Below are 27,618 nucleotides of genomic sequence, written 5' to 3' on the forward strand. Positions count from 1 at the left end.
TTGGTTTCTACTATATTTGGATTGTTTCCATTTCCATTGCACTGTGCCTTGGAAATCACCAGTTCGAGACACTCACTGCCCTCCCTCCCTTCAAGCCTCACTGTCAGTTTGGGATTCTTCTTGTCCTTCTTCGAGTAATCTCCCTCGCCTTCCTCTTCTTACACTTGAGATCCTCTACATACAGTGTGAGCTTCCCTCTTTCACTTTTTAAAAATTAAAATATCATTTCATCACTTTCCAGTTTTCTTTTTCTCCCCTCAGCCCCTCTCATGTTGTTGTGTGACAAAATTTTTTCCACGGGGGACACTTACATGTATGCCCACTCACCCCAGATAGGGAGCCCATGACATACCAAAGTATGTCATCATCAAAGTCTAACTTGGTGAACCCGTGAGTTTTATTGGATGTACACAGAAATTACTCAGACAGCTGCATTGCCAAGGTCTACCTCAGCATGGGAGACAGCTCACAAAAGCTGGGGACCAGGAGCACACTGCACAGCCTGCAGGCAGCTCAACAGTTTGGAGAGTATCCCTTCCAAGTTACTCAGGTCTTCTACACTTCTTCCAGGCAGCTGGTCTGCTCTCAGAATCTTCTTAGCAATTTGACTTGTTTACTCTAGGAGGAGAGGAGCCTAGGAGCTTCCCTGCAGGATAGAATGTTTCAAACTAGGAAAAATGCTACACAACACGAGGGCCCTCTGACTTCCTTCCTATCAAATTAACAGCCTCATTTTCTTTGTTTACTATTGTTACACACACACACACACACACACACACACACACACACACACAAATATATATAAACACAACCTGCTGAATCCTTTTAATGTTTCTTGCATGTCCATGATTTTAGTTCTGACTACATTGTTTTTGAAAACCAAGTAGGGGTCTCGACCTTGGAAGAGACTAATTCTCCCTCTCTCAGCTGTGTTGTTTGCTTATAGTTCTTGCTATAGCGTCAGGGCCCTGTGATACACACACACACACACACACACACACACACACACACACAATTTGTGTTAGCAGAATGTCTATTGATACTGTCACTAATCAGGTCTTATTTAGGTAGCAGTATTTTGAGGTTTCATAGGTGAAGGTTCCCTGTCATTCTAGGGGACCCAATATCACAACAGACTTCCTTGTCCTCTGGCTTTCACAATCTGCCCACTCCTTTCATGATGTTTTCTGAGCTTTAGCTTCAAGAGTTATGTTGTAGTTGTATCCACTGAGACTGGGCTCCCCACCATCAGTTGAGCTCTGAATTGTGACCAATGGTGGTTTTCTGTAATCTTCTTTTGCTGCAGAAAGAAGTTTTTTTGATATGGGTAAGAGCTACATTTACCAGTGAGTATAAGCATCTGTTTCAGGATGCAGTTAGGACTTACACTGTTCCAGTAAAGTGGAGATAGTAGATCTTTAAGATCTGTAACCTCACTAGGCCCATGTAATTGGCTAGCTTTCTAGTACCAAGCATGATTTCCTTCTTGTTGAGTGGGCCTTAAGTCCAATTAGAGAGCTGCTAGTTGCTGTCAAGAGATGAGAGTCACTGTTACACCTTTAGGGATATCTTGCCATGCTGATCATCATTGTGGTTCATAGGTCTCACTGCTAGTTAAATGAGGCTACTGATTGCTTCCATCCCTTGGCAGTTTGCATAGTACCTTGCTGTGGAGTAATCTTTCTGTACACTGTGAATATGCATTATTTTCATTGTTTAATAAAAAGCTGAAAGGCCAGTAGTCGGGCAGGAAGTTAGGTGGTAAAGCCAAACTGAGAATGATGGCAAAAAAGGCAGAGTCGGGGGGAGATGCCAGCCAGCCAGCAGCCCAGGATGCAAGACATGTTAGAAAACAGATAAATCCACAAGCCACATGGCAATACATAGATTAATAGAAATGGGTTAATTTAAATGTAAGAGTTAGCTAATAACAAGCAGGAGCTATGGACCACATCCTCACATCTGAAAATTTGGAGCTACAAACTTCAATATTTGGTGGGACTTGAATATCATATTAAAATCATAATGAGAAAAACTAGTGATAAAATATCTTCCAAAAATACACTAAAAACATATATACTGTGTGTGTGTGTGTGTGTGTGTGTGTGTGTGTGTGTATGCATCAATGAAAAGAATCATTCAAAAAGGTTCACAATTTATTAGGAGTAAGTCCCTTATTCAACTATGTCATTGTTTAGAGATACTCACAACAAATTATGAGATAATAGACTAATAACACAAATAATTCTTTGAACCATGTACAGATTTTAGGTAAACTTAATATCCTGATACAGGGCTTCAACAAATGCTGTCACTGCTAATATTTTCACTATTATTGTTCTTACTGAGTCTTCTGAAAAGATTAAAACATTTTGCATGCCTTTTTTTTACTACTTGTCCTGGAGAAAAAAGGTAAAAGAAAATCCATTTCCCCTTATTTATGAATACATTTGTTTAAATAAGATTAAATTTTTAACAATATCTCCTTTAGTATTATACCCAAGATCATAGCTAGGTACTCAAAGCATATATAATAGGGATCACAACTTCTATTTACGCTTTTCAAATGTTTCATCTCCTATCGTTTGAAAGTCAATTTCCCTTTACTTTATTATAAACATTAAATAATAGATATGGCTTGACTATGTGAGTTGAGGTGGAATAAAACTTACTTGATGACTTAGATAAAATAATATAGCTTATAGGTATAAACTAAACAATATCTTTTTTAATTTGATATAAACTGAACATAGATAGTTTAACATATCTGTACTCTTAATAGAATATTTTGAGGCTAAGTGTGATTAAGAAGAAATTTGTGTTGGGAAAAGGGTCATTAAATAAAAGAAGGGATAAGAAGAACGAAGTGAACTATGATAACCAGAGTTAAAAATAAAGACAGTTCAGAACCAGAAAATAGAAAATAATTATTTATACCTCAATTTTCTTTTACATAACTGACTTAGTGTAGAGAACTATATTATCCCATAAGTTACATGATATACTCATCGACCATATGTAAAATGTTCATTCATTTGATTAATATTTATGAAAGTGCTCAACCTTTTATTCTACTAAGCACAATCATTACAAAGATAATCACACAATTAAGCTCTTGTGGACCCATTCAATTATTTTTTACTGAACTTTCTTTTTATTTATTCTTTGTGTCTTTCACATCATGCATCTCAATCCCATTCATTCCCTACCCCTTCTCATCTGCCCTCTGCCCTTGCAACCTCCTGCACACCCAAAATTTAAGAGACAAACAGAAAGAAAAGGAAAAAAATCTCATCATGGAAGCTGTAGTGGGACAGTGAGTAACACAGTAAACCTTTTATTCACATATATATTTATGTGCAAGTGTTCGCTCCACAGAGTTATTGGTCTGCTTCAAGGCCTCTGGTTTCTGCTACACTATCCTACACTCTGGAAGCTGGGACCTCACTAGGAATCCTCTTGGATACCCTGCTGTTGCCCTGTGTCTTGGAGATCCAGCAGCTTTGCTTTCTCCAGCAGATCATAGATGGGATGGACATTGGGGTGGACCAACCCTGGTTCTGGGTCTGGGTAGTTGCAGGGCTGGTCAGCCCACCAGCTTCCCCGTGTCCTCACTGCCAGAGTGAGCTCACCAGCATTACTCTGGTCAGTTCACCCCTTGCAGAGATGAGCAAGGTTCCATTCAATTATTATTGAACCTAAATTAAATTTTAATCAATCTGTTATAATAGTAGTTCCCCATGCAATGGAACAATGCCAATCTATGATGAAGTTTTCACACATTCACAAAAAGTAAATGAATAAATAAATATGTAAAAGAAATATACACATAACCAAACAAAAGAGTTTAGTAAAATTTTTATATATTAAAAGGTGAAATAATGAATAAATTTTTTTCTTGGATAGATATTCTTCCAGCTCTTAGTATAACAGTCCTTTAATATATAACCAATAACGATAATAGATGAGAGACTTCTCTTTACAATTCTTATGGAAAAAATAAAATTTGTTCAATTTACAAGTAAAGATAAATTTACAAAGCAGACAGAAATTTGCTGAACTCACACAGCCCCTAGTTCAACTGCTGTAAAACTATAAAGCAAAGAGTCTTCAGGATACTGTGTTGGAGTTGGAGAAGGAATTATCTCATCTAGGGTGTCAAAGGGAATATTTCAAAATGACAATGATCTCACTGAGGGAGTGAAAATTATTTTTAAAAGCAATACAGAAGAATACGTCAGATAGAGGGCATGTAGTGTAGAAATTCACTTACTTCCTGATACTCGCCAGTAGTGCCCTATGTGTGGAATGAAGGAGGAAGCAGAGGAAGGGAATTGAGATCAGAGTAAAGGCAGAGCAGTACGACAAAGTAAATAACTGGTAGCACAAACACCCTTATACCATGGTGAATAATTGAAAACTTCTAAATTTCTTAATGGGGATTTTAACATCATTAAATAATTTTAATTGTTCTGAAATGTCTTCAAATATCTATTCTATAAAAGTTAAAGGACTATATTAAAATTTTTCTTAAGGACGGAAACTGTAATTTTGAAATTTTCGAAGTGCATGGCTCTGTCTAAAACAGATAAAGAATTCATCTTTCCATTTATGAAAAGTTGAAAGGGGGATAAGGAGAAGTGGGAAGTATAAGAGGGAGTAAGCTGGGTAGAGGAGACGATAGAGGAGGAGACCCCAAAAAATGAAGTTTTGTTTGAACTTATTGTAGTGAAATGTAATAATGTACATGGTAATGTTTTAAATAAAACAAAAAGGAGACAAGAACATGAGGATTGTGGCCATTACAAACTAATTATGATACAACATAATGAGAAAACCATAAAGACTATTTTTCAGGTATATTAAAATCATCCCAGTGTGATTAAGAAGGCCGTTCTATCAAAACGCTTGAAGTATATTCATCTTTAAATGTTTAGCATTATATACAGGCCTGGATTTTGACAAATGCTGAGTCTGCTCATTTGCCGTCTGATATGTCCATTGGTAAAATTATTAATGGTCAAATGTATAAAACACAACTTACATGTTTTTCACAGAAGAAAAAAATATCCTAAATATTTATGAAAAGCTGCACAATTTTATTAAGACCTTTATTTGGAGCACTCAAGCAGATCAAGTGCATACATTTTCATGACAATCCCTCATTCACAAAGTCACACCTGCATTGTGAATACCAGACTCAGGAAAACTGGTGTTTAATCTTGGGTGGTCTATTTGAGCAGGTTTGATTAAATATGTTTTTTCACAACAGGTGACTTTTTAATTGTTTTCTTATGGCAACCCATTTATTCCTCAGACTTTGTTTGGCTTGCATTAGTTTTCAGCATTAACGGCCATGTGTGAGAACATGCTGAGTACAGGTGGCTGATGCTTGTGCCGGGAATGTGGGTGTCAGAGCAAATGCAGTGGGCAAGTGATTTAACTTTACCAATTAACACAGCAGTTCAATAGTTCTCCCACCCTCAAGGCTTTTCAAACAGAAAACAAGCTCAGAATAGCACTTACTAAAGCGTGTATGAGGTGAAGAATAAAAGTTTGTTCTTGGAATTTGTCGGCTTTCTTTGGAGAAGTGCCCCCTCCCCTTGTTTTTCCTTGCTCAGCTTGAGGGCCAAATCAGTTTATTCAGGGGTTTTCTGTGTGGAAAATCCTACTGGGCCTTGGTATTTTCTTCACTCTGACTTTTGCATCTCATTGTTGTCCTAGAAGCCTGTCACATTGGGGGTTCGAGCACGGGAACTGCCTAACCAAGAACTATGGGGATCTCCAAAATGAAAAGCATTATGATCCTGGCATCCCAAAGAAATTCTTGTTATTAGATATGCTTAAGATAATTTCAACAATACAAACTCAATTAAGAGTAAAACAATTATGACTAGGAAATCCTCAATGAGGAGAACCGAAAGGGGAAAATGAGATCCATGGTTATCTAAACTGCCAACAACTCGGACCAAGTACAGAAAGTTTTTCCAATGAGCCAAATGCTTTTTTTCTTTCCTTTCTGACAAAAGGAACATTTGTTTGCAATTAGGTTAGGTAAAGGAAATAACATTTGAAGTCTTGTTTTCCAATTAGAATGACCCCTAAGGCTGCTAAGAAGACACTTGGAATATTCACACTCTCGGGGACCCATGGGTAAGGACTTTTTAAACAATACAAAAGCATTTGCCTAGGATTTTCAAGTTTCAAAATTTTGAAAGTACCAAATATGGAAAAATATTTAAAAACATTTGAAAGTGTGTTAAAATAGTGTACACTACATACAGATTTGTAGGTGGTTGTCTGTGCTTTACCCTGAAGCATCCCCCCTAGCAGGCAGCAGGTAACTGTTAGGTACCTGTCCTCCCTCGCGGGGCGTGGCCAAGAAGGGACCCCTTAAAAGCTTACATAATTGCTCTCTTGGGTACCTTGTGGTCTTGGTTGCTGGATGCTGGTACTGCAGACCAAGGCAGAGTTCTCCAGAGAACCGCGTTGGACCGCGCTCCACCCCTCCTGGATCCTGCAACCAACTCCCTTATAAATGTTGTGAGTTAACCCAGAATAAAGCCCTTTTGACTCCGTGGAATTTCCACTTTATAAATCTATTCCTTCATTGGTAGCAGTAAGTTAGTCTTCTATTTTACTGTCATCTATTCACATACATTATAGCATTGACTCAGCAATTTTACCCAGAAATATAGATATTTAATGGGGATTTCCTTAATCCTATTGGGGAAGATAATACCCTCAAAATACTGTTTTCAGTTAGTAATATACATACTCATCAACTAGGTTTTCATAATTAATTTTAAGCAGAATTTTAACTTTTGTACAAGTTATAGTTTATATTTTGAGTTAATCCAATATAGTTTATAGTTTAGTTATTTTAATTAATGTTTCCATAATTTTTTCTTAAATGATTTTACAGTATTGTTTGAGAATTTCATATATGAGTACAGTGTATTTTCATCATATTATTACATAAGGAATGAAATCCACCTCCAGATGAAGACATGCCAATTGTTTCCTTCCTTTGAGAGTTAATTCAGTTCTCTCAGGAAAGTGGGTTAACCATCAACAATGCCAAGAAGGTAGGAGGAGTAATTGTCCCTCTTCCTGAGATGGTGGACTTTTCCTTTCCTGAATTCCCACCCTCTTTGCAGTTGCTTCAGGTCCAGCCTGAAGTTCTGTTGTGTCTACCCTCATTTCTGAGTCCTGAACAGACTCAGAAAGGCTTAGTCTTTCCTTTTTCTTCTCTTCTGAATTTCTTTTGTGTGATTGCCAGAGCCTAAGTTTGCTTCTTATTGTACTTTGGGATTCCTCATCCTTTCTCTAAAGTTTCCTCCCCCACAATGTGGCCACTTGTCCACCATGAGTCTTAATTCAAATGGCATGGCTTTTTCTCTAGCTCTTCTCTGTCTTCCACCTCTGGGCAGTAACTAAGATGTACAGCTTGCCTGCTTTGGGACTCTTATTTTAAACCCTATTAAAATTATCTTCAAGCTTTGTCTGAGTTTGTTCTTAAATTATTTTAATAATTAAACTAAGAGCCCTGAGAGAGGATCCAATTTCTCCAGTAACACATGATGACTCTGCAAAATTTCTGACAACAATATCCAAAAGTTATCCAACTCTCTCTCTCTTCCTCCCAACTCTTCCCATGGTCCCCTAGCACCATCCTCTCAAATTCATATCCTCTTCTTCTATATATACTGGGCCCAGTTAATGTTACCTATTTTCACACGGGTATAACGTTGACCACTTCTGCATGGGCAACCTATAACCTATCGGGAACCTTGTGTCTGAAGAAAACTAACCATCACACCTTCAGCAACCATCAGCTACCAATATCTCCTCAAAAAGGGTTGGTATCTTGTGGAACTTTACTCAGTCTATGCTCCGATGTTGACTGATGTGGCATTGTGCAAGAAACCATAGCTATGGAGAGTTGATAGCTGCATCTCAATTAAACAATACAGGAGTTGTTAGATAGATGAGGAAACAACATCTGTCTTTTTGTTATCTAAAAGAAACATCATGGATAGGCATCACCTTAGACTGAAAGGATGGGAAAAAGGCATTTCAAACAAATGGGAATAGGAAACAAATAGACATCATTATTATACTATCTAACCAAACACACAACTAGACAAATATCTTTAGAAATTTCACACAAAACTTGCAAAGTACACATTTCTGTAGGCATCCTATGGAAGTTTCACTAAAGAGACCACATACTGGGACAAAAAAAACAAGTCGTATAAAGAACAGAAAAATTGAATGAACTCTGTGTTTTCTATCTGGCCAAAATGCAGTAAAGCTCATAAAGAGGAGCAAGAAGAATCAGAGAAATTAAGCAAACTCATGGAGATGAAACAACACTCTCTTGAATGATAAATGCATCAAAGAAGAAATCAAGAAGGACTGAAAGAAGAAACTAAAAATAAATGAAAATTAAAAGTAGATAATGAAAGATGTTTCATGCTTATAATTTGCTAGAATATTATGAAAATTGCTATCATACAAAAATCAATTCACAGAGTTAAACACAACCCCAAAGAAACCCTCATGAAATTCTCACCAAAAAAATGGAGACACAAAAGACCCTAGATAACAAAAGCAATTATGGGCAAAATAATGGAGGAATTCTACATTGGATATCAAATTATATTACAGGATCAGGTAATAAACCATCATGATACAGGCACAACCTATGGGACAAAAGAACAGAACATAGAATGCAGAATTAGGTCTGCACAACTACAGCCACCTGATGGTCCAATAATACACACTTGAAGAAAGACAGCATCTTCTACAAATGGTGTTGAGAAAACTGGGTGTCCAGATGTAGGAGAATGAAATTAGACCCTTTTCTCTTACTCTGCTTAAAAATCAACCCCACGTGTATCAAAGACCTCATTGCTATCCTAAGAGAAAATGTAAGCAGTACCCAACAATATGACAGCACAGGACCTTCTAAATCAGACTATTTACTCAAAAACTTAAGGCCAAAAATTGACAAATAAGATCTCACAAAACTAAAAGGCTTCTATACAGCAAAGGTAACAATAGACTGTCTGAACAGGAAGGCCATAAATTGAGAGAAATAATTCCCAGGTCTACATCTGATAGAGGATTAATATCCAGAATATACAAAGAACTCAAAAAATAAGACATCAAAGAAAAATAATCTAATTAAAAAATCTGAATAGAGAGAGGTCTGAAAAGAAAAAAATAAAATTAGCTTAAAATAACAAAGTGTTTAACATCATTATTAATCAGGGGAATGCAAATAGAACTACTTTGAGAATCCATCTCATTCAACTTAGAATGGCTATGATTAAGAAAACAAATGATGGTAAATGCTGGTGAGATGTGGGGAAAGAGGTGCCTTTATTTACTATTGTGGAAGTTTGCTATTGTGGGAGGGGAAACTATGGAAACTGGTGAAGAGAGTTCCCAAGAATCTAAAAGTAGGTCTACCATAAGACCCTACTATGCTTTTCCTGAGCATATACTCAAAGGATTCTATTACAGGGATACTTGCTCATCTATTTTCACTGCTGCTCTAGGACATTGAAACAATATAGCCATCATTTAGGATAATCAAAATGTGGAGAATGTACTTAATGGAATTCTATTCAGTTGTTAAAAAAATACAATGATGAAATTTTCAGGTGAATGAATGCAACTTGAAAAGGTTGTACTGACATAACCTTGAAAGATCACATGTTCTCTCATATACGGATCCTATCTCCAAATCTTTAAGGTCAAGCCCATAATTTGGAGTAACTGCAGAAGTAAGAAAATTAGAAAGGTACCACTGCTAAAGAATAAAGAGCTTTAGAGAGAGCATAGTAGAAGACAGGTATCGTGAATAGGGAAAGGGGGTGGACTGAAGTGGGGGGGTGGGGAGATGGGAAAGAAAAACAGCATGGAGGGTATGGGGATAAGTTACATTTCAAATGTAAAATTTTCTTAAAATTATGCATAGAAGTTTAAGATTTTCAGTGTCGAGATACATTCAGAATTGCTCTCTTCGTAATTATAACTTGTTATGGTTGGTGTGTTGTCAGGTCCTTGCTGGGTAGCAAGTTATCTGAAACTAGTGTCTTCAAAATTAGTTCTCTCTGTCTCACAACTTTGTGAGTAAGATTGGCTCACCCACCCTTTCCTGTCTTGTCTGTTTTATTATTAAATTATACTTGCAAAAATCAAAAGTCAAGTGTAGAGATTTCTAGATTCAGTTCTGCATGTCCAGAGCTTGAGAGTCATAACACAGAACCTGACAATAAACATAAGATGAAAATGATGAGTTCTCTCAGATCCATCAGAAAATTGAAGTCATAAGACAAAGCATTAGCTCAAAATTTTGAAATTTAGACATCAAGTCAGAGATGATATCAGCTTGCCATAAGCAAAAGAAACTGGAGGCAAATATGGTTTTCAGTGCAATACATGTGAGTTACTACTCAGAAAGTTGTCAGATATAGACTCTTCTTAAAAATGAATTCTTTGGGAAATACAAATGACAAGAGATCAAAAAGTGAAACTTCACATACATAGCCACAAAACACATACTCAGCTTCTTGCTCAATTTTTTACCATGCAATACTTCACATGCACACATCACACACACACACATACAGAACATGCCACACACACTCACACATACATACACACACACCACACACTAAGTCTTTCAACAAAAATTTACAAATAATTCTAGAAAGTAAAAATTAAATAAAAAAACAGATTATAGAACTACAGCAAAAAATAAAACAAAACAAGAATCAGATGATTTTTTTTGAATTGTCAGAAGACTTAAACTATGATTAAGGCATTAAGGAGTATTCATGAAAAAAGCACCTTGAAAGAGGGACAAGAAATGTAACCAAAAGGATGAAAATTCTAAGAATCAAAAGGAAGTACTAAGAAGAAAATATTGGTAAGAAAATATAAGGAATGTCTTTGATGGGATCATCAATGAACTTGGCACAGATGAATAAATAATATCTAAAAGACATAAAAAAGAAACCATGCAAGTTTAAATACAAGAAGAAAAATGTGAAAATAATGCCTAATAATTACATGACAGCTACAAAAGATGTATTTCATGTGCCAGAAGAAGATGGAAGAGTAAGAAATATTTGAAGTAATATCAACAGAGAAATGTTTGCTTGCTATTTATGTGGGTGTGGGGCATCCTAACTCCAGTCTTCATGCATACACGGCAAGTACTTTTCTAAGCCATCTTCTCAGCCCTCAATATACTTACTTAAGAACATAAACATCATTATATCACAATTATAATGAGTTGTGGATACTGTATGTCTTTTAATAGGATATAATTCTATGTCATTCCTTCTGATACTGATTTTCAGGGATCTGAGTTGGTGCTGAGCAGTTTTGAAGGGTTTCCCTTTGTCTTTTGAGCTGATCAGTATGTTTTCACTTATTGCATTAAGGTGGGATTTTACTTGGTGATTTAGCTACTGTAGCAGCATCACCAGTTGGAAGAGCTTCTGGAAAATGCCAGGCCACTATTTTCTTATTTAACAGGTCAATCACAGGATTCAGGACTGCAGCAGACTCTCGCAGGTACTGGCTGAGTCTCTAGACTTGTAGTATTCTCAAGGATAACAGACAGGATGGCAGCGTTTCTACAAGCAGAACAGAGTAATAGTGAAATAAAGCATAAGAGAATCTCCACGTGTTTAAATGCATCCCTCTAGCACATCATTTCACTTTGGTAGCATACATTTGAAACGAAGTTTGGGAAATAACTGTGTTATTCTGGGAAGGTATATGTGCATATTTTAAGACCAATTGATAAGACTACATACTCTCACCTGTTTGCACAAATTTTGCAAGCTCATTCTTACAAAGAGAAGACAAAATAACAGTTGTTGGAGCCTGGGAGCACGAAGGGCAGATGGCAGATAGATGGACAGAAAGTGTTAATTGACAACAGGAAAAGGTGTATGGGAAAAATAACTAACAATGTTCTGTACTACATGACTATCACTGCCAGCAGTTGAACATTCAAATATGGTTGGTAGACAAAACGCTGAATGTTCTCAACATAAATAAATGTGCAATGATAAATATGTCAATTGCCTTGATCTGATCATTGCACATTGTAGTATATTAAAATGTGACTGTGTATCTTCCAAACTTCTGTAGTTATGTTTCAATTAAAATTACACATATATGAGAATGCATTTCTGAAAAGGTATATTTATAGATTAAAATATATTTATATGGAGAAAAGAAATATGTTGGAACAATAAGTAATGGGACTAGTTGTCTAAATCAGTAGTAGAATATATGTTTAGTATGATCAAGAATCTGACCTCAACACCTTAGCAACAAATAGTTAAATTAAAATAAATGAATAGGGCTAGTGATAGACCTTACCAGGAAAATGCCTTGCTTGAAATATATAAAGATAAGGCCCTAGGTTCAAATTCTCTCTCTCTCTCTCTCTCTCTCTCTCTCTCTCTCTCTCTCTCTCTCTCTCCTCTCCCCTAAATAATCAAATAAAAACAAATGGATAGTCCTGACATTAAAAGGTGTAGTGTAAATTATGCCAACCAATTTTCTCAAGTTAACCCAAGTTTGTATTTCTGAAATATATGTACTTAGAAGGTGCTGAATAACCATTTTGTCTTTGTTCTTACAGTTGGGAGCCAGAACCATGAACAGGCTAGGCAAAGACTCTACCACTAAGATACACTTCTAGCCTTTAAGTCATGATTGAAAAGAGTAGTAATGATTTGCTTTGCTGCTATTTAGCCGAAGATTTTTCTTTTTCAATAAGAAAAATTAACAAGAGGGTATTAATTTCCTAGTATGTTTATTCTCAAAGTTATTGTTTTGGGTCTCAAAAAATTAATTGGGTCTGCAATCATTTTAATTATTTTCTCTTATATATTATAATTATTTCTTTGAAGTTGGCTGAGCCTACAAATTTCTTTTTTTTTCATTTTGGTTTTTTGAGACAGGGTTTCTCTGTGTAGCTTTGGAGCCTGTCCTGGAACTTGCTCTGTAGTCCAGGCTAGCCTTGAACTCACAGAGATCCGCCTGCCTCTGTCTCCTGAGTGCCAGGATTAAAGGCATGCACCACCACTGCCTGGCTTAGCCTATATATTTCTTAAAGAAGGTACTACTAACGAAAATTCAATTTACTAATATTTTGTGAGTATAGAGCCAACCACAATCACTCAGCACAAAGTTAGTGGTCACTCCTTGCTTTTCCTTCATATCCCAAGTTTAACACATCTTTTAGTTGTGTCATTTTTTGGTTTTGTTGTTTGCTATGTAATTTTCTACTTAGCAACTTTGTGTCCCTATTTTGATGCCCAAGAAATCCTTTCATTATTTTTACATGAGCCACGTGCATGTTGAGGCAGCCTGGCCTAGATTCATCTCTGTTCTCATCCCATATATCTGTCTGAGCAGAAACTGGAGGTATTTAGGCGATTTTAGTAGGTACAAAAATCAAAGCAATCATGAATGGTTTTAAACTTTATGGATCCTCTTCATTAGACTTTTATTTTCTATATGGTGCTTACAATTGGCATATTAGCAATACAGCTACAAGCAGACTTAGTCTCCTCGGCATACTCATGGAAAGCGGGAGTGCAAAGACAGATGACAGCTGTTCAGCTGTGTCTAGTCTAAGAATTAATAAAGGTATCAGATCTGTTTTAGTGCCAGAAAGAGATAGAAGAGTGGGCATGTGGATCATCTCTCCTTCTTTTGAATCTCCATAATTAAGTGGCTCAATTACTTAGTATGAGTGAATGTTAGGCCAAACATAAACAGGCAAACACTGTGTGTTCTTACTCATATGTAGAACATAAAACACTCATCTGCTGGGTTCTGGGAAACAGAGGAGGTACAAATGGGAAGCTATTGGCCTAGGGCTACAAACTTTGAGATATGCAAGTTAGGTAAGTTCCAGAGACAGAATACACAGTGGAGATCCTGTGGCTCATAATATGGTACTATAAACTTACTTTTTCTGAGAAGATAAATATTATCTTTAAGTGCTTTTCTCATAAAAGTGAAAGCAAAACAAAATGGGAGGGAGACAAGAAGCCCTTTCAGAGAAGATGGACAATTTGTTGCACAGATTGCAGTGATGTAAAATAGAATATGTACAGCTTTTTGTATATTTACTATACTTCTGTGAAGAGATTTAGGTATGTAGGCAAATGATAAACAGATAGGGTAGCTATCTAGATACAGAATAGATAGATAATAGATGATAGCTAGCTAGCTATGTTATACGTAGGTTTTAGATAGATAGATAGATAGATAGATAGATAGATAGATAGATAGATAGATAGATAGACAGATAGGCAGACAGACGGACAGACAGACAGCTGAGATGATAGTTGTTTCCATTCATCTCTGACTGCAGAATGCTCCTCCTATTCCTTAACTATACTTTACAGGAGTATTAAAAACGCCCCCAATTGTCCACTCATGGTTTCAACATCCCCTTTTTGGTCCATGTTTCCCTGAATATACTTCGGCTTCTGCTCAGTGTTGTCTGTTACATCACAAAATTGTCTTCACTGGCTTACAAGCTACTCAAGATGCCAAGATACTATCTACCTTGATTTTTTGTTTTGCTTTGTTCTAGAAATTTTTAAATCTATGCTCAAATCCTGCTTATGCTAATGAGTTTAACTGACGATAGACTATGTGCAATGTCCTTGTTTGTCCTTTATATCACTACACTCTCAAAAGCTTTTCAGAATAATGTCATATCCTCTCTAAATGCCAGTAGTCTTCAAAGATTACCTTTGTTATGGGACTAGAGATCACACTTCACTTGTCTTAGAATCTTTCTACAACTAATATTTGCTCATAAATGCATTTGTAAATATGTGTTTATTGAATTTAATTATATTTCCCTTTTTCTGTTTTATCTAATGCATACCTAAGTAAATTATAGATTATGGACGTTATTTATATCAAACACTGGACATCTTTTCCCTTGACATTTAAATCCTAAAAAGTAAGAGAAATTAAATTAAATTAAAAATTAAAACAAAACACAAACCTGAAAGACACTCTAACAAAACAAGCAGCTTTTTTATGAGCAGAAGGATAGAGTGGAAGCCAAAGTCCCCATGAGCCTGTCCTAAGGAGGCAGCTGTGCTGCTGGCTGCACTCTGCACTTGAAGAGATATTTTTAAATCTGTTGTTATTAATTCGAGGAGAAGAAGTCTCTGTAGAGGGAAAAAAATTCCAAGATTTTTTTGTTTCCTTTTCCATCACTCACAGTCATTGTAATGTCAACACCATTTAGGTCAAATTTCAGGCCTTCAAAATGTGCAGCTTCATCCAGCTGCAAGAGCTAAAAACCTTCTCCTCGAGCACCACAGCCTAACCAATAAAGTATGTCTGAGGGTGTTAGTAACAATTAACAGGTGTGTGCCTTCCCCAAAAGGCTTTCCTATGACATGTGATGTGTGAGGCAGCGCACTTGGATTTTGTAAAAATCACATATAATGCAAGGTATGTCTGGATTTCCCAACGGATCCTCAGGAATTGGAATTCTCTGTCCATATAAACCCTGTAAACATATCTTATAAAAAAGATGCCTTAGCACTTATTACTGTTAGCAACTCACTGAGTATAGGCATGGTCCCTTATATCCAGTAGGCTGACCCTGGATTTTTTTCTCTTCCGTTACCTTAGTGATTAAAATGAGTGAAGTCTGGAATTTTAACTCTCAATTTCCTTAAAGTACTTTGTTACTAGTCAGCATTCTCCTAGCCTTCCTCCTTACTGATCCTCCTTATGTCCATCTTCATCTTCACCATGTCCTTTGGTAGCTTGTTGCTTTCTGCTTTTTGAGCCACATCCCTCCTCTTTCCTCTGCCCAAACCAGGCAAAGTTAATCAGGTCAAGGGTGCACTTAAAACTCGACCAAGTATCCCTCCTTTCTATTGTTTTTTTGAGCTCTACTTTCTCAGTCCTGACATTTCAATAACTTTTATTGTCTGATTCCTCTCTCAGTATTCATAAAAGAAATCGCTAAACAATAGCGGCCAACTGAACTGACCTCAGCTGTGCCCTCATTGTATCTCAGCAATTCTTTTATTTATCACTTGTTGACTCCCTATTGCATTCCTCCCTGCAGCTGTTCCAGATGTTTCTGAGGCTCTCAAATCCCCAATCCCAGCCCTCTTCCCTCCCTCTTAGCACATAACCTCACCTCCTACTGAGAAAATGAAAAACATCCCAACTTACATTTACACAACTGTCCTCCTTGTCCACTCAGAAATATCTGTGCATCCCTCCCTTTTTGATTTTGCATTGTCTTAAGGAAATTATGTCTTTTGCAAAGGAATAGCACTATGCTCTCCTTTAATGTTTGGATTTGAATGGACACAAATCAGCTTAGACACTTTATGTTGACACAGTGTAACCTTGAGAAGATTTTATTACAAACCCTCAGTGGCATCATCTCTGAAATGGAGTTAATAATTTCTTTTTTTTTTTTTTTTTTTTTTTGGTTTTTTTCGAGACAGGATTTCTCTGTGTAGCTTTGCGCCTCTCCTGGAACTCACTTGGTAGCCCAGGTTGGCCTCGAACTCACAGAGATCTGCCTGCCTCTGCCTCCCGAGTGCTGGGATTAAAGGCGTGCGCCACCACCGCCCAGCGAGTTAATAATTTCTTACTCATGGGTATTAAATGATATTTAGCAGATGATCCTGAACATTTAAAAATTACAGTTATCATTATTATTTGAAAAGCTGTAAGCCATTAGCCCTCTACCTCTATTCATCCTTTCCTAATAACAATGATATTAACAATGAAAATAATTATAGTAAATAGGGATATCTCTGTTTTCTGATTAAGTTATCTTCTCGGGGATATCTTTCATTGCTCCTTTTTTAATTCAACCTAGTTTATTAGATAATTCTTTCTGTCTCATACATTGCAAGTTATTTTCTTTGAAAGAAAAGTAGAATGCCTGCCATCGTTCAAGCCAACATCCCAGTACACTCAGGCTTTGATGAGTATCCTTGAGAGAACTGGCTAAACAAGTTATCCTTTCTTACTTTCTAAACAGTTGTTAAAACCCATAATGCTATTTCCTCACCCATCTCGACTGTACTTTCAAAAGCACCATCAACCTCCGCTTGTCCTTCCTCTTCTATTCAACCTTCAGTGTCCAACACTTCCAGATGTGGTCCTGACTGTCGTTCTTCTCCGGTCCCATAATTTGATACAAATCTTTCCCCCTAGTCTATTTCCTTTACTTTCAATTGTTTCTGCATATACTATCAAAACTTAGAGAAAGTTGAGTCATGTGCTTTTACTCAGGTTTTCTCTGAGTCGTTCATTAAGGGGTTCATGATTAGTTTCTCATAGTGTGTGATAGTCAGGAAAGCTGGATTCTCTGTAAGGTGTTCTCTATGCTAATACACAGTTTTAAGTGTATCCATTTTAATGTTGGTGTTAATTATTGTTTGAAATTTCATATTTATAATTTAAATATTTTCATCTTTAAGCTCTCTCTAAATTCACATAGCACGTGAGAAAACTTATTTCCTGACAAAATAGCTCTGTTCTTATTCACTATTTCATAATCAATTCAGCCAAGCTTTAAACAGTAAACATTTTAAATTCACAGCAAATACTGATCACCATTCTTTCATGGATCTGGATGCCCAGCAGGAACAGGACTGAATACTTGTCAGTTCTTAGAGGGAACATGAGGCCATGCATTGACCAATTTATGCAAGTGCTATGAATATCAAACCAGAAGAGTACAAAACACAATGAAAATCAGATTCTCCATGTGTTTGGGGAGGAGGAGAGACAGAGAAAGAGAGGGAGACAAAAACAAAGGGAGAAAGTTGCATACTAAGTAGGAAACAGCTCCTCCTCAGCCACCATTTGAGAAGAAAACAAGCAGTTAAATTTGGGGGATTTTATTTAAATCTTCAGTTCCTTTCTTTACACACTCTACAGGACCTACCCTCTATGTTTACACCGCACCTCTACAGTGAACTTGTATTAATCCTCTCATTAACATTCCCACTTTTATTACTCTCAACTGCCATAGTTCCCAAGCATTACAATGAATCCTTAGAACTCCTTTCCTCCTTTGAAGGTTCTTTGGCTCCTGCCCCACACTACACAATGCATGTAAATATCACACGTCAACCTTATGTCTAAATTATTTTAGGTTTTCTCCCATAATTTACCTGTGGGCTTATGGGCATGAAAGCCAGAAAAATATTTTTACTTATTTTATGGCTACCATATGCCCTTTCGTGGAACAGAAACTGCCCATCTTGTAGGTTAAATAAAAATAACTTTTGGAAAATATTTTTCGTAGTCCCGGGAGTACTTTACCTTTCAGCACTGTCTTACTTAGTTTGGATAATAGATGGAGCTGTTAGTTTTCTACTGTTTGTTCATTCAACAAAAATCAAGCACAGAGCTCTACGGCGGGAAGGGTATTAGTCACTTGTTCACCTTATTTTTAAAGAGAGCCCTATCTCAAGTCAACAAATTTGAGTAACTGTTCAGATTTTTCTAGCAGCATGCAAAGATGAAATTACCCAAGATTATTGTTTTTCTCCCTAATTAATCATAATCTATTCATTGTTTAAGCATAAAATTGAGGAAGTTTTGTTTCTTTGAGAATGAACGGAATGGAACAAATACAGTCCTAGTGGTTCATTCTATGTTAAGTTACTTAACAGCTTCCAGTGAAATCAGAATAGTGTGATGTTCAATAGCAAGAAAATAACACCATATAGAATTGAGGGCATTTAAGTACAATGCGATAACCCAACATAGATCTATAGCTAAATCATATGCATGAAAATGCTTTGAAAATCATATACAAAGATCAATACCTCAGCAACAGCTAGCCAAGTAAAAAGGATAGGGAAGCAAGATTAAACGCAACTTTATTATGGTGCTTTGTCTTCTTGAAGGTATGATATTTATAGTTTATATTTTCTATATTGTTTATCTTTAAGTATATATGTGATCATATAACTTGGTTCCTATTATTACTTAATAATAACAGTGTAATTGATTACTTATTAGAGGTACGTAACACTGGTATCTAATAAATACCAGTAATAAATACTGGTATTTACTAAATTATCACTATTTACTTTTTAATAAAATTTAAAAAACAAATATTTTTATATAAAAGTTTAAAAATACTGGTACTTTTTAAAAGATAAAATCCATGAAGACAGAGACAAATATTAAATTTGGAACAGAGAGATAAGAGTTACTGTAGATGCCATCTGGACAGGCAGAAACCAGCCATGCCACCCTGGTTGGCTGCCTGCACAGCTTGGGCGCTCCAGGAAGCGCAGACATCTTGGCCCTGCATCTGGCTGGGCGCTGTGGGAAGTGAGTAAGTAGGTAGTGATGGAGTGATGGGGGAGAAAGAAGCAAGCAAACCAGCGGTGGAGAAATGGAAGATGATTGCTTTGTATGCTGTGAAGTGAGGTGGAACTGGAGGTGAAGGCAGTTCTTCTTCTTGCTCCTTGGGAAAAGTTGGTTGTGGTGGCCATTTAACCACGACACTGGATGACGCTGTGTTGAATTACAGTTCTATTGTGCTGCGTCTGCTTTGGCCAGAGATTTATTTCCTTTGGAAGCTTTGGGTTGGACAGACACTTAAAGGCACCCAGAGGCCTCACCCACACAGAGTGGGCAGGAAGAAGACACCAGAGACCCTGCCCAACGCCTGCAGCAAGAACCACTACATTGTGCAAGCATGGGATGGAGAGATGGGAGAGACAGAGAAGCTGAGCAGCATGAGCACTAGGAAGAGAGGCAGAAGGGAGATGCAAGGGTGGAGAGGAACGACCTGATGTGCATAGCCGGTGAAGCCACCTGAGACTGTGGGGAAGTCCTGGCTCTGCTGCTGCTGAGGGCCAGATCCGGGTCTGTGGCCATGCAGCAGCAGGGATCTGTGTTGATATCATGTCATCACCAAAGGCCATGTGGATGTCCCTGGTCTGGACTGCCACCTGGGACCACGTTGATATCCAAAATCTTCACAGAGTTTGCCCTACCCCTCACTTGCTGTAGCACTAGGGAGAGCTGCCCCTGGCCCTTGTTGGCTTCAGCATGGGCCCTGAAGCTTGCCTAGGCAGCACAGTAAAGCTGACCTTGTTGGTGGGGGCACTGGTGAGCCACCTCAAGAGTGTTGGAAAGCTGCCCGCACTACTCTGTCATGTGGCGGTGAAAGACCCCCGAAGGTAGTCTTCCCTCTGGAGAGACCCTCGCCCAGAGATCACACCGAGACCACAAGTCAGATGCAAACAGCAAGAGGCTTTATTCAGGAACACGGGTACCCGGGGCGACACAGTCCCTCCAGAGACTCAAGAGACTGGCGCGCCGACGGGCTGGAGTGGAGGGTTTTTATAGGGTCGGGCAGCAGAAGGGCGGGTACAGAAGCAAGAAGCATGGTTTACAGGGTTCTGATTGGACGATTCATATGAGGCCATGGTTTACAGGGTTCTGATTGGACGATTCATATGAGGTCAGGTTTAAACTCAGGACAGTTCGTGGTTTTTCCCCCGAGCTCGACACGCCTGCTGACTTGGCTCTTATCTAGGGTACAAATTGTTTTTCTGACCTTTTAGTTCCCTGTTCTGGGGCCAGGTGGCCGACTGCAGATACCCTGTTTGTTCCTGTGCCCATGTCCTCTAACTGAACTTTCCCCGTACTTTTCAGGCCTTGCTCAAAATGGCGTTAGGCTAAGCAAGTATGCTGGGGCCTTTCATTCCCCCATTTTCTTATCTCAGGGAATGGAATCCTCCATTCATGGGGAAGAATAGGGATGTGGCTCCATTTCCACCTGGTTGAGTCGTTGGTATTGTTGGGTCAATACCAAGGTCTGAACAGTAGAAACGCGTTCCCTGATAAATTGGACAAGTCTGTTTAGGATACAGGGCCCGAGCGTCAGAAGGAGCAATAAAATCAGAAGGGGTCCCATAAGGGTGGAGATGAGGGTGGTGAGCCAGGGGGACCTTCCGAACCATCCTTCAAACCATCCCTGCTGTTTTTCAAAGAGTTTTTGTCTTTGTTCTAATCTCTTTCTTAATTTAGCCATGCTATCTCTCACCACCCCAGTATGATCCGCATAGAAGCAACATTCTTCTTTAAGGGCGGCACATAACCCCTCCTCCTGCAGGAAGAGGAGGTCTAATCCCCTCCGGTTCTGCAGAACTACCTCAGACAGGGAGGTGAGTGACTTTTCCAAGGCACTCACGGATTCCTCCAGTGCCTGGATATCGGTATGCATGGCAACCTGGAGTTGTCTGAACTGGTTGGTTTCCATGAGGGCAGTGGTACCTGTGCCTATTCCGGCGGCGACTCCTCCCATAGTTAATCCACCTAGTATCAGGGCCAGGGTTAGCGAGACTGGCTCTCTTTTTATACGGGGGACCCCTGTTTCATATCGGGCATAGATATCTTCAGGTGCATGGTAGACTATCTTGGGGTACAGTTCTATGAGCACACAATAATCGGCCGTGTTGGCTAGTATTGAGGGGGAGAGGCATGGTGTAAGTCCAGTGCTACAGGCCCAGTAAGTCCCGTTGGGAGCCACGAGATAGTGGGGTCCTGGAACAAGTGCCTGGGTGCGATTACACAGGTGTTGGTGGGTGTAGGGTACTGTCCCCAGACATAGTCCTTGTCCTGACACCTCGGAGATTGTGAGCTTATGCTGAGGTGCCGAGGCACATCCTGACGGGGGTGAAGAAGAATTGGTGAAGCTTCCGACTACGGCCACCCCCTCATAATAGGGAGGTGTGGAGACTAGGCATAACCAGCACTCCTGAGTCCGATTTGGGTTGGTAACATTGAGGGCTGAGTAAGCGCCCTCTATAAGATTCAATAGCCGGTCTCCCGTACCGGGCCTGGGTGGCTGGAGGGTGACTGGGGTTACAGTAGCAGTCGGAGCCGTGCTTGGGTGAATGGCCGAATTGGGTCGGGGGGTAGCCCTCGGGGGTGCCGGAGCGGGTAAAGAGGGGCGCTTTTGGTCAGAGAGAACCTGGTTGGGACCTATAGAGGCGGAGGGCTCCGTGATTTTAAGCCTAATCGTAAACACGACTCCCTGGTCCCGTCCCGTCATGTAAAGTCTAAGTCCCCATGTTTTACCTTTAATCCAGTCTTGTGTTATCTCCCTTCCCTTTTGAGTAAAAGATATATTCAGGGGGTTGCAGGTGAAATTTACACAGGCCCCCCCCCTTCCAGTAAGTGTTATCTCTTCCTGACGTGACAGTTCCCCAACAACGTTCTTGGGTAAGGGGACGCCATGAGTGGCTTTCTCCTTGGGTAGTCCTTTTTACCCTAATGAGGTCCCAAGTGGATGAAGGCTTCCAATAGGTATTACCAGTTGTTTCACATTCCCATGCTTTACAGAAGTAACTTTCATCCACGGGCACGGCCGGGGGCGCCACCACCGGGGCGGCGGCTGGGGCCGCTTCGGCCGGCTCTCCAGGTGGTCCGGCTTGATATGGTGGTGGGTCCTCCGTCAGGAGATCTATAAGGGGGGTATGGGGGTCTGGGGGAAGGACTGGAGGCTTAGGAGTCTCCTTGTGAGGGAGCACGGGTGGGAGAAGGACTGGAGGCTTAGGAGTCTCCTTGTGAGGGAGCACGGGGTAAAGGGAGGAGTCCGGGTTAGGGGGCGCAGAAGGCCCAGAGACTGGAGGGGGCTGTGGAAGGAAAGGCTTAACCCATGGAAATGGGTTCTCGACCAGTGACCTCCAGAGGCGATATATGGGACCTGGTCGGGATGCCCATAAGGGCTAGGGGCAAAAACCTTGCCCTCCACCTGTGAAATAAGAGAGAGGTTAAAAGATCCCTCTCGCGGCCAGCCGACATTCATCATGACCCATTCGGCCTCGCAGAGGGTGATCCATTTGTTCTTCTTGATAATGACACCTTCATTGTTTCCTCGGGCCTTAACATCAGACCAGTGGTCCGTGGTTAGGCTCAGTGGGGTGGCAACAGCCTGTCCCATGGTGGTCTCTAAATAAAGAAGGGTTAGACACACAACGAGAAACAAACAGACAAGACAGACCACAGAATTTTGCGCTGCGCGGCTCTGGCGTAAAACCGAAAACAAAGACTCAGATGGGGACGCGGAGTGTTTGAATTCTCCGTCCCCTGCCAGTACCACGCATCCTTCTGATGCGTGGGTGGCCCTGAAAAACCGTGCCCCAGAGGGGACTTCAGATACCCGTGGAACATCTTCCAGGGTTTCGGTGGGCGAAGTCCGAGCTCGTCAGCTCCTTCAGCCCCCACCGACTCAGACCTGACTTAGGACGCCCGACAAAAATGAAAGACAAGTAAACAGACTGAGACAATACAGACAGACAGTGGCCGGCCAACTTACCTCCTGACAGTGGGTCGGTGGTCCCGAGGCGGGGGTCTCTGATCCCGGACGAGCCCCCAAATGAAAGACCCCCGAAGGTAGTCTTCCCTCTGGAGAGACCCTCGCCCAGAGATCACACCGAGACCACAAGTCAGATGCAAACAGCAAGAGGCTTTATTCAGGAACACGGGTACCTGGGGCGACACATTCCCTCCAGAGACTCAAGAGACTGGCGCGCCGACGGGCTGGAGTGGAGGGTTTTTATAGGGTCGGGCAGCAGAAGGGCGGGTACAGAAGCAAGAAGCATGGTTTACAGGGTTCTGATTGGACGATTCATATGAGGCCATGGTTTACAGGGTTCTGATTGGACGATTCATATGAGGCCAGGTTTACAGGGTTCTGATTGGACGATTCATATGAGGCCAGGTTTAAACTCAGGACAGTTCGTGGTTTTTCCCCAAGCTCGACACGCCTGCTGACTTGGCTCTTATCTAGGGTACAAATTGTTTTTCTGACCTTTTAGTTCCCTGTTCTGGGGCCAGGTGGCCGACTGCAGATACCCTGTTTGTTCCTGTGCCCATGTCCTCTAACTGAACTTTCCCCGTACTTTTCAGGCCTTGCTCAAAATGGCGTTAGGCTAAGCAAGTATGCTGGGGCCTTTCAGCGGTGGCATGGGCAAGGGAGAGATGCCCCCGATCTCACCCCTTTCCCCTTGTAGCCTGCAGCAGGCTGGAGTACTGGTCCCAGCAGCATGAGAGTAGGAGAGCTGGTCCTGCCCATCACTGGCTGCAGACTTGGGAGAGCGGTCCTGCACCTTACCTGGGCAGAGAGTAGGGCTGGCACTGGTGGTGTGAGTACAGGTGAGCTGCAGGGCATGAGGGCAGAAGCCTTGCTGCCTTGAGTAAACTAGCCCTCAGGAGAACTCGCCCTGGTGGTGAGGTTGAGGGAAAGCTGGTGGACTGACCAACCCAGGTACTACCCAGGCCCAGAACCACAGCTATGGGTTAGCCCTCCCCAACATCCACCCTATCTATGAACCACTGGAGCGTGTGAAAGGCTGATCTTTCAGACCCAAAGCTACATGATCTCCATGACGTAGGGCAACAACAGGATATCCAAAAGGAAAACCCCAGTGAGGGCCCAGTATCAATAGTGTAGCAGAAATCAGAGGTCTCGAACCAGACCAATGACTCATTGCAATGAGCATTTGAAAATAAAGATGAATGAACTAAAGGATATATTGTGTGACTCACTGTGACATGCTACAGCTTCCACTATGATATTTTTCTCTTAAATTTTTATTTTATTTTACTTAGGGGTTAGGTAGGAAGGGCAGAGGGCAGATACCAAGGGACAAGGAGATGAATGGCATCAGTGTGCATGGTGTGAAATCAAAAAAGAATCAATAGAAAGTTTAAAAAAAAAACATGAGTTACTGTATAGAAATAACCACAGAATAGTTCCTACAAGATTATTTGGATATGCAATTACTTAAAATACTCTGCAGCAGATTGGCAAGGACATGGCATAATTTTCTGTGTTCCATTACTCTTATAAGTGAAATGGGGGTAACAAAAAAACATAAGTGCAAGGGCCAGGAGAAAATTTTGGAATTTAGAGAGAATGCTTACCAGAAGACGGGTACAGCTGGCTTGTTTGCTTTTGCATTGCTAAACGATCTGATCAGTTTTGTTTTTTTTAATGGGCAGAAATTGAGAGTGATTCCAGTTGATTGAGTCCAAGGTCTTTGTGACATAGAAAGGTTTTGTTTGGGGAGTTTGAGAATAGAAAAGATATGATGAAATATCACTCTGGAGACAAGGCAAGAGAGCTGGTGAGAGCAGATGTCTGATTGGAAAGAGCATAAAACAGCAGACATATGAGTGTGTATGAGCATGTGTGTATGACGTTTCCCTAGGTGGACTCAGCAGCCATGATGTTGACCCAGAAATTGCTCAGCAAGAGGTTTATTTAGATTTGTTTTGCTGTGGATGCTGAATGAGAGCAATGGGTAAAAGAAATAGGAAAAGATGAAGGCATGGTTATGGATTCATAGAGAAGAACATGGTAAAGAAGACATTAACTATTTGTACATACAATTGCATTAAATATTGTGAAAAGATAATGGACAAAATATAGAGCAGTGGTCTGGAAGAAGATTTGAAATCATAGGGGACAACACCATTTCCAACTCTAGCATATATAAACTATGGCCCATTAATTTTCCATTCTAGAAAAAAGAAACAGGTGTCAGAAAAGACCTACTTTCTGTAGAATTCAGAAAAGAATATAATAACACTTTATTATTTGTTTGTCTCGTCATTTTTCAGTTTTACTTTTTCCTAGTGCTAGAAGGTTTTGTATACACTTCTTGAGTACCCGGCTGTGAATCCTGTGAGTGACAATAATGATAGGCCTGCATCACATGCTCCACTGGTGCAAAAGTATCATGAAGTAAGGGGAGAGTAACCAACCACTTTCTGATTGTATTAAAGGCTTGCTCCAGAAGATTAAATCCAGCATCCATGCCAAAACCATAGGGCTAGATGATCATAGGCCCTAGGAGAAAACCTACTATGATTATTTTGCTAAATGAATATAGTATTAAACCGATTACTGATGACTTATCATTATACCAATTTATTAAGACATAATTTTGTTTCTCTATTTTATCCCTATAATGCATACTCTATTTTCTTACCTAGTAATGTAAAGCCAGTCAATAGCTCAAGGATGATATCTTAGACTTCAGAGGGAAATTTTACAACTGTTGTTTAGTTTAAGTGTTATGGTATCGCGTGGCCTTCTAAACACCTATGTTTATAACCACAAACAAACTCTATTCTCAGTATGAATCAGAGATGCTTCTCTTTGAGTGAATGACAGTGAATACAGAGATGCATGGCTGATCAAGTTGCTGAGAATATGTATGTTCAGCCCTAAATAGGACATATTACTGCCCCTTCAAAACCCTGGTATCATCATTTAAGAGACAGCAGAAAGAATATAAGAGCCAGAATATAGGGAGAGGAGTTGCATAATGCTGTCTTCTGGGCATGATACAGTCAACACAGTCAGGAACTTGTTACAGCTGCAGCTGTTTATAATGGGTCTGTATGAGACGAGACCTGTCAACATTGGATCAGGAATTTGGGTGGGGCTCACAGGGCTCTACTGCTTCTTGCTGAACAATTAGCTACTGATGGATTTCAGGTAGACAGAAAACATTTTTTTTCTATTACATGCCCACTGCCGAACCCACTAGCCTACAATGATTAGTTTTAAACCCATGGTCTTCCCGATGGTCCTGGTCAAACCTAGTGAGTTCAAAAACAAAATATAAAGACAAGAGTGAGGGAAAGAGACTGACAGGGAGGAAGAAAGATAAAGGATGTAGGGTAGGGTTCAGAGAGAGTAGTAATGACACTAATCAAAATGTACCATGTACATGTATGAAATCGGTGGACAAATATAACAAACACTGAAAAAGGAAAAGGCAAAGTCTTATCATACTTAGGTTCATAATGTGTGTTTTCCTTGGGCTTGGAACAATTTGATGATCATATGTCTAGGCATATTTTTGTGTGTATTTTTGCACATGCTATTTTGTTTATGACTGAGGTCACTTGGGAGTCTTGCAACTGTGAGCTTAGAGTTTTTAGCAAATTGAATTCTCATGCCATTATGTCTTTTTATTTTCTAGCATTCTCCACTCTCCCACCTCCTGACCAATCTTCATGCCTTCAATTATAATTAAATCACTGTTTGAAGTTGTTTCAAATCTCATTAATGCTATTTATTTTTAAATTAGACTTCTATAAACATTTGCACACATGTGTGTAACTCTCATGTGCATTTGTCAGAATGACTTCTGTTGTGGTGTCTTCAACTTCACTAATTGTTTCCTGCATAGCACATAATCGTCTTGTCCTATGATCCACTGCTTTATTCATCTCTGACGTTACTGAGCCTTCGCTTCTTAAGTTTGGCTGTACTTTTGTATCTTTCCTTTATTTTTAACACATTCAATTTTTCCTGTTGCTTTTAGACCATATGGAATGCAGTTGTAATAACTGTTTCAGTGTCCTTATTTGCCAATTCTAACATCTGGATCAGTTTCAATTGATTTAATTTCCTCATTATGTGCTAAATTTTTCTGCCTGTTTGCAAGCCTGATAATTTTTTTTATTAGACACTAGACATTGGAATTTTACCTTACTGGG

The sequence above is a fragment of the Peromyscus californicus genome, unplaced genomic scaffold, assembly GCF_007827085.1.
Source record: "Peromyscus californicus insignis strain IS unplaced genomic scaffold, ASM782708v3 Scaffold_12__1_contigs__length_115047231, whole genome shotgun sequence".
NCBI classification, from domain to species: domain Eukaryota; kingdom Metazoa; phylum Chordata; class Mammalia; order Rodentia; family Cricetidae; genus Peromyscus; species Peromyscus californicus.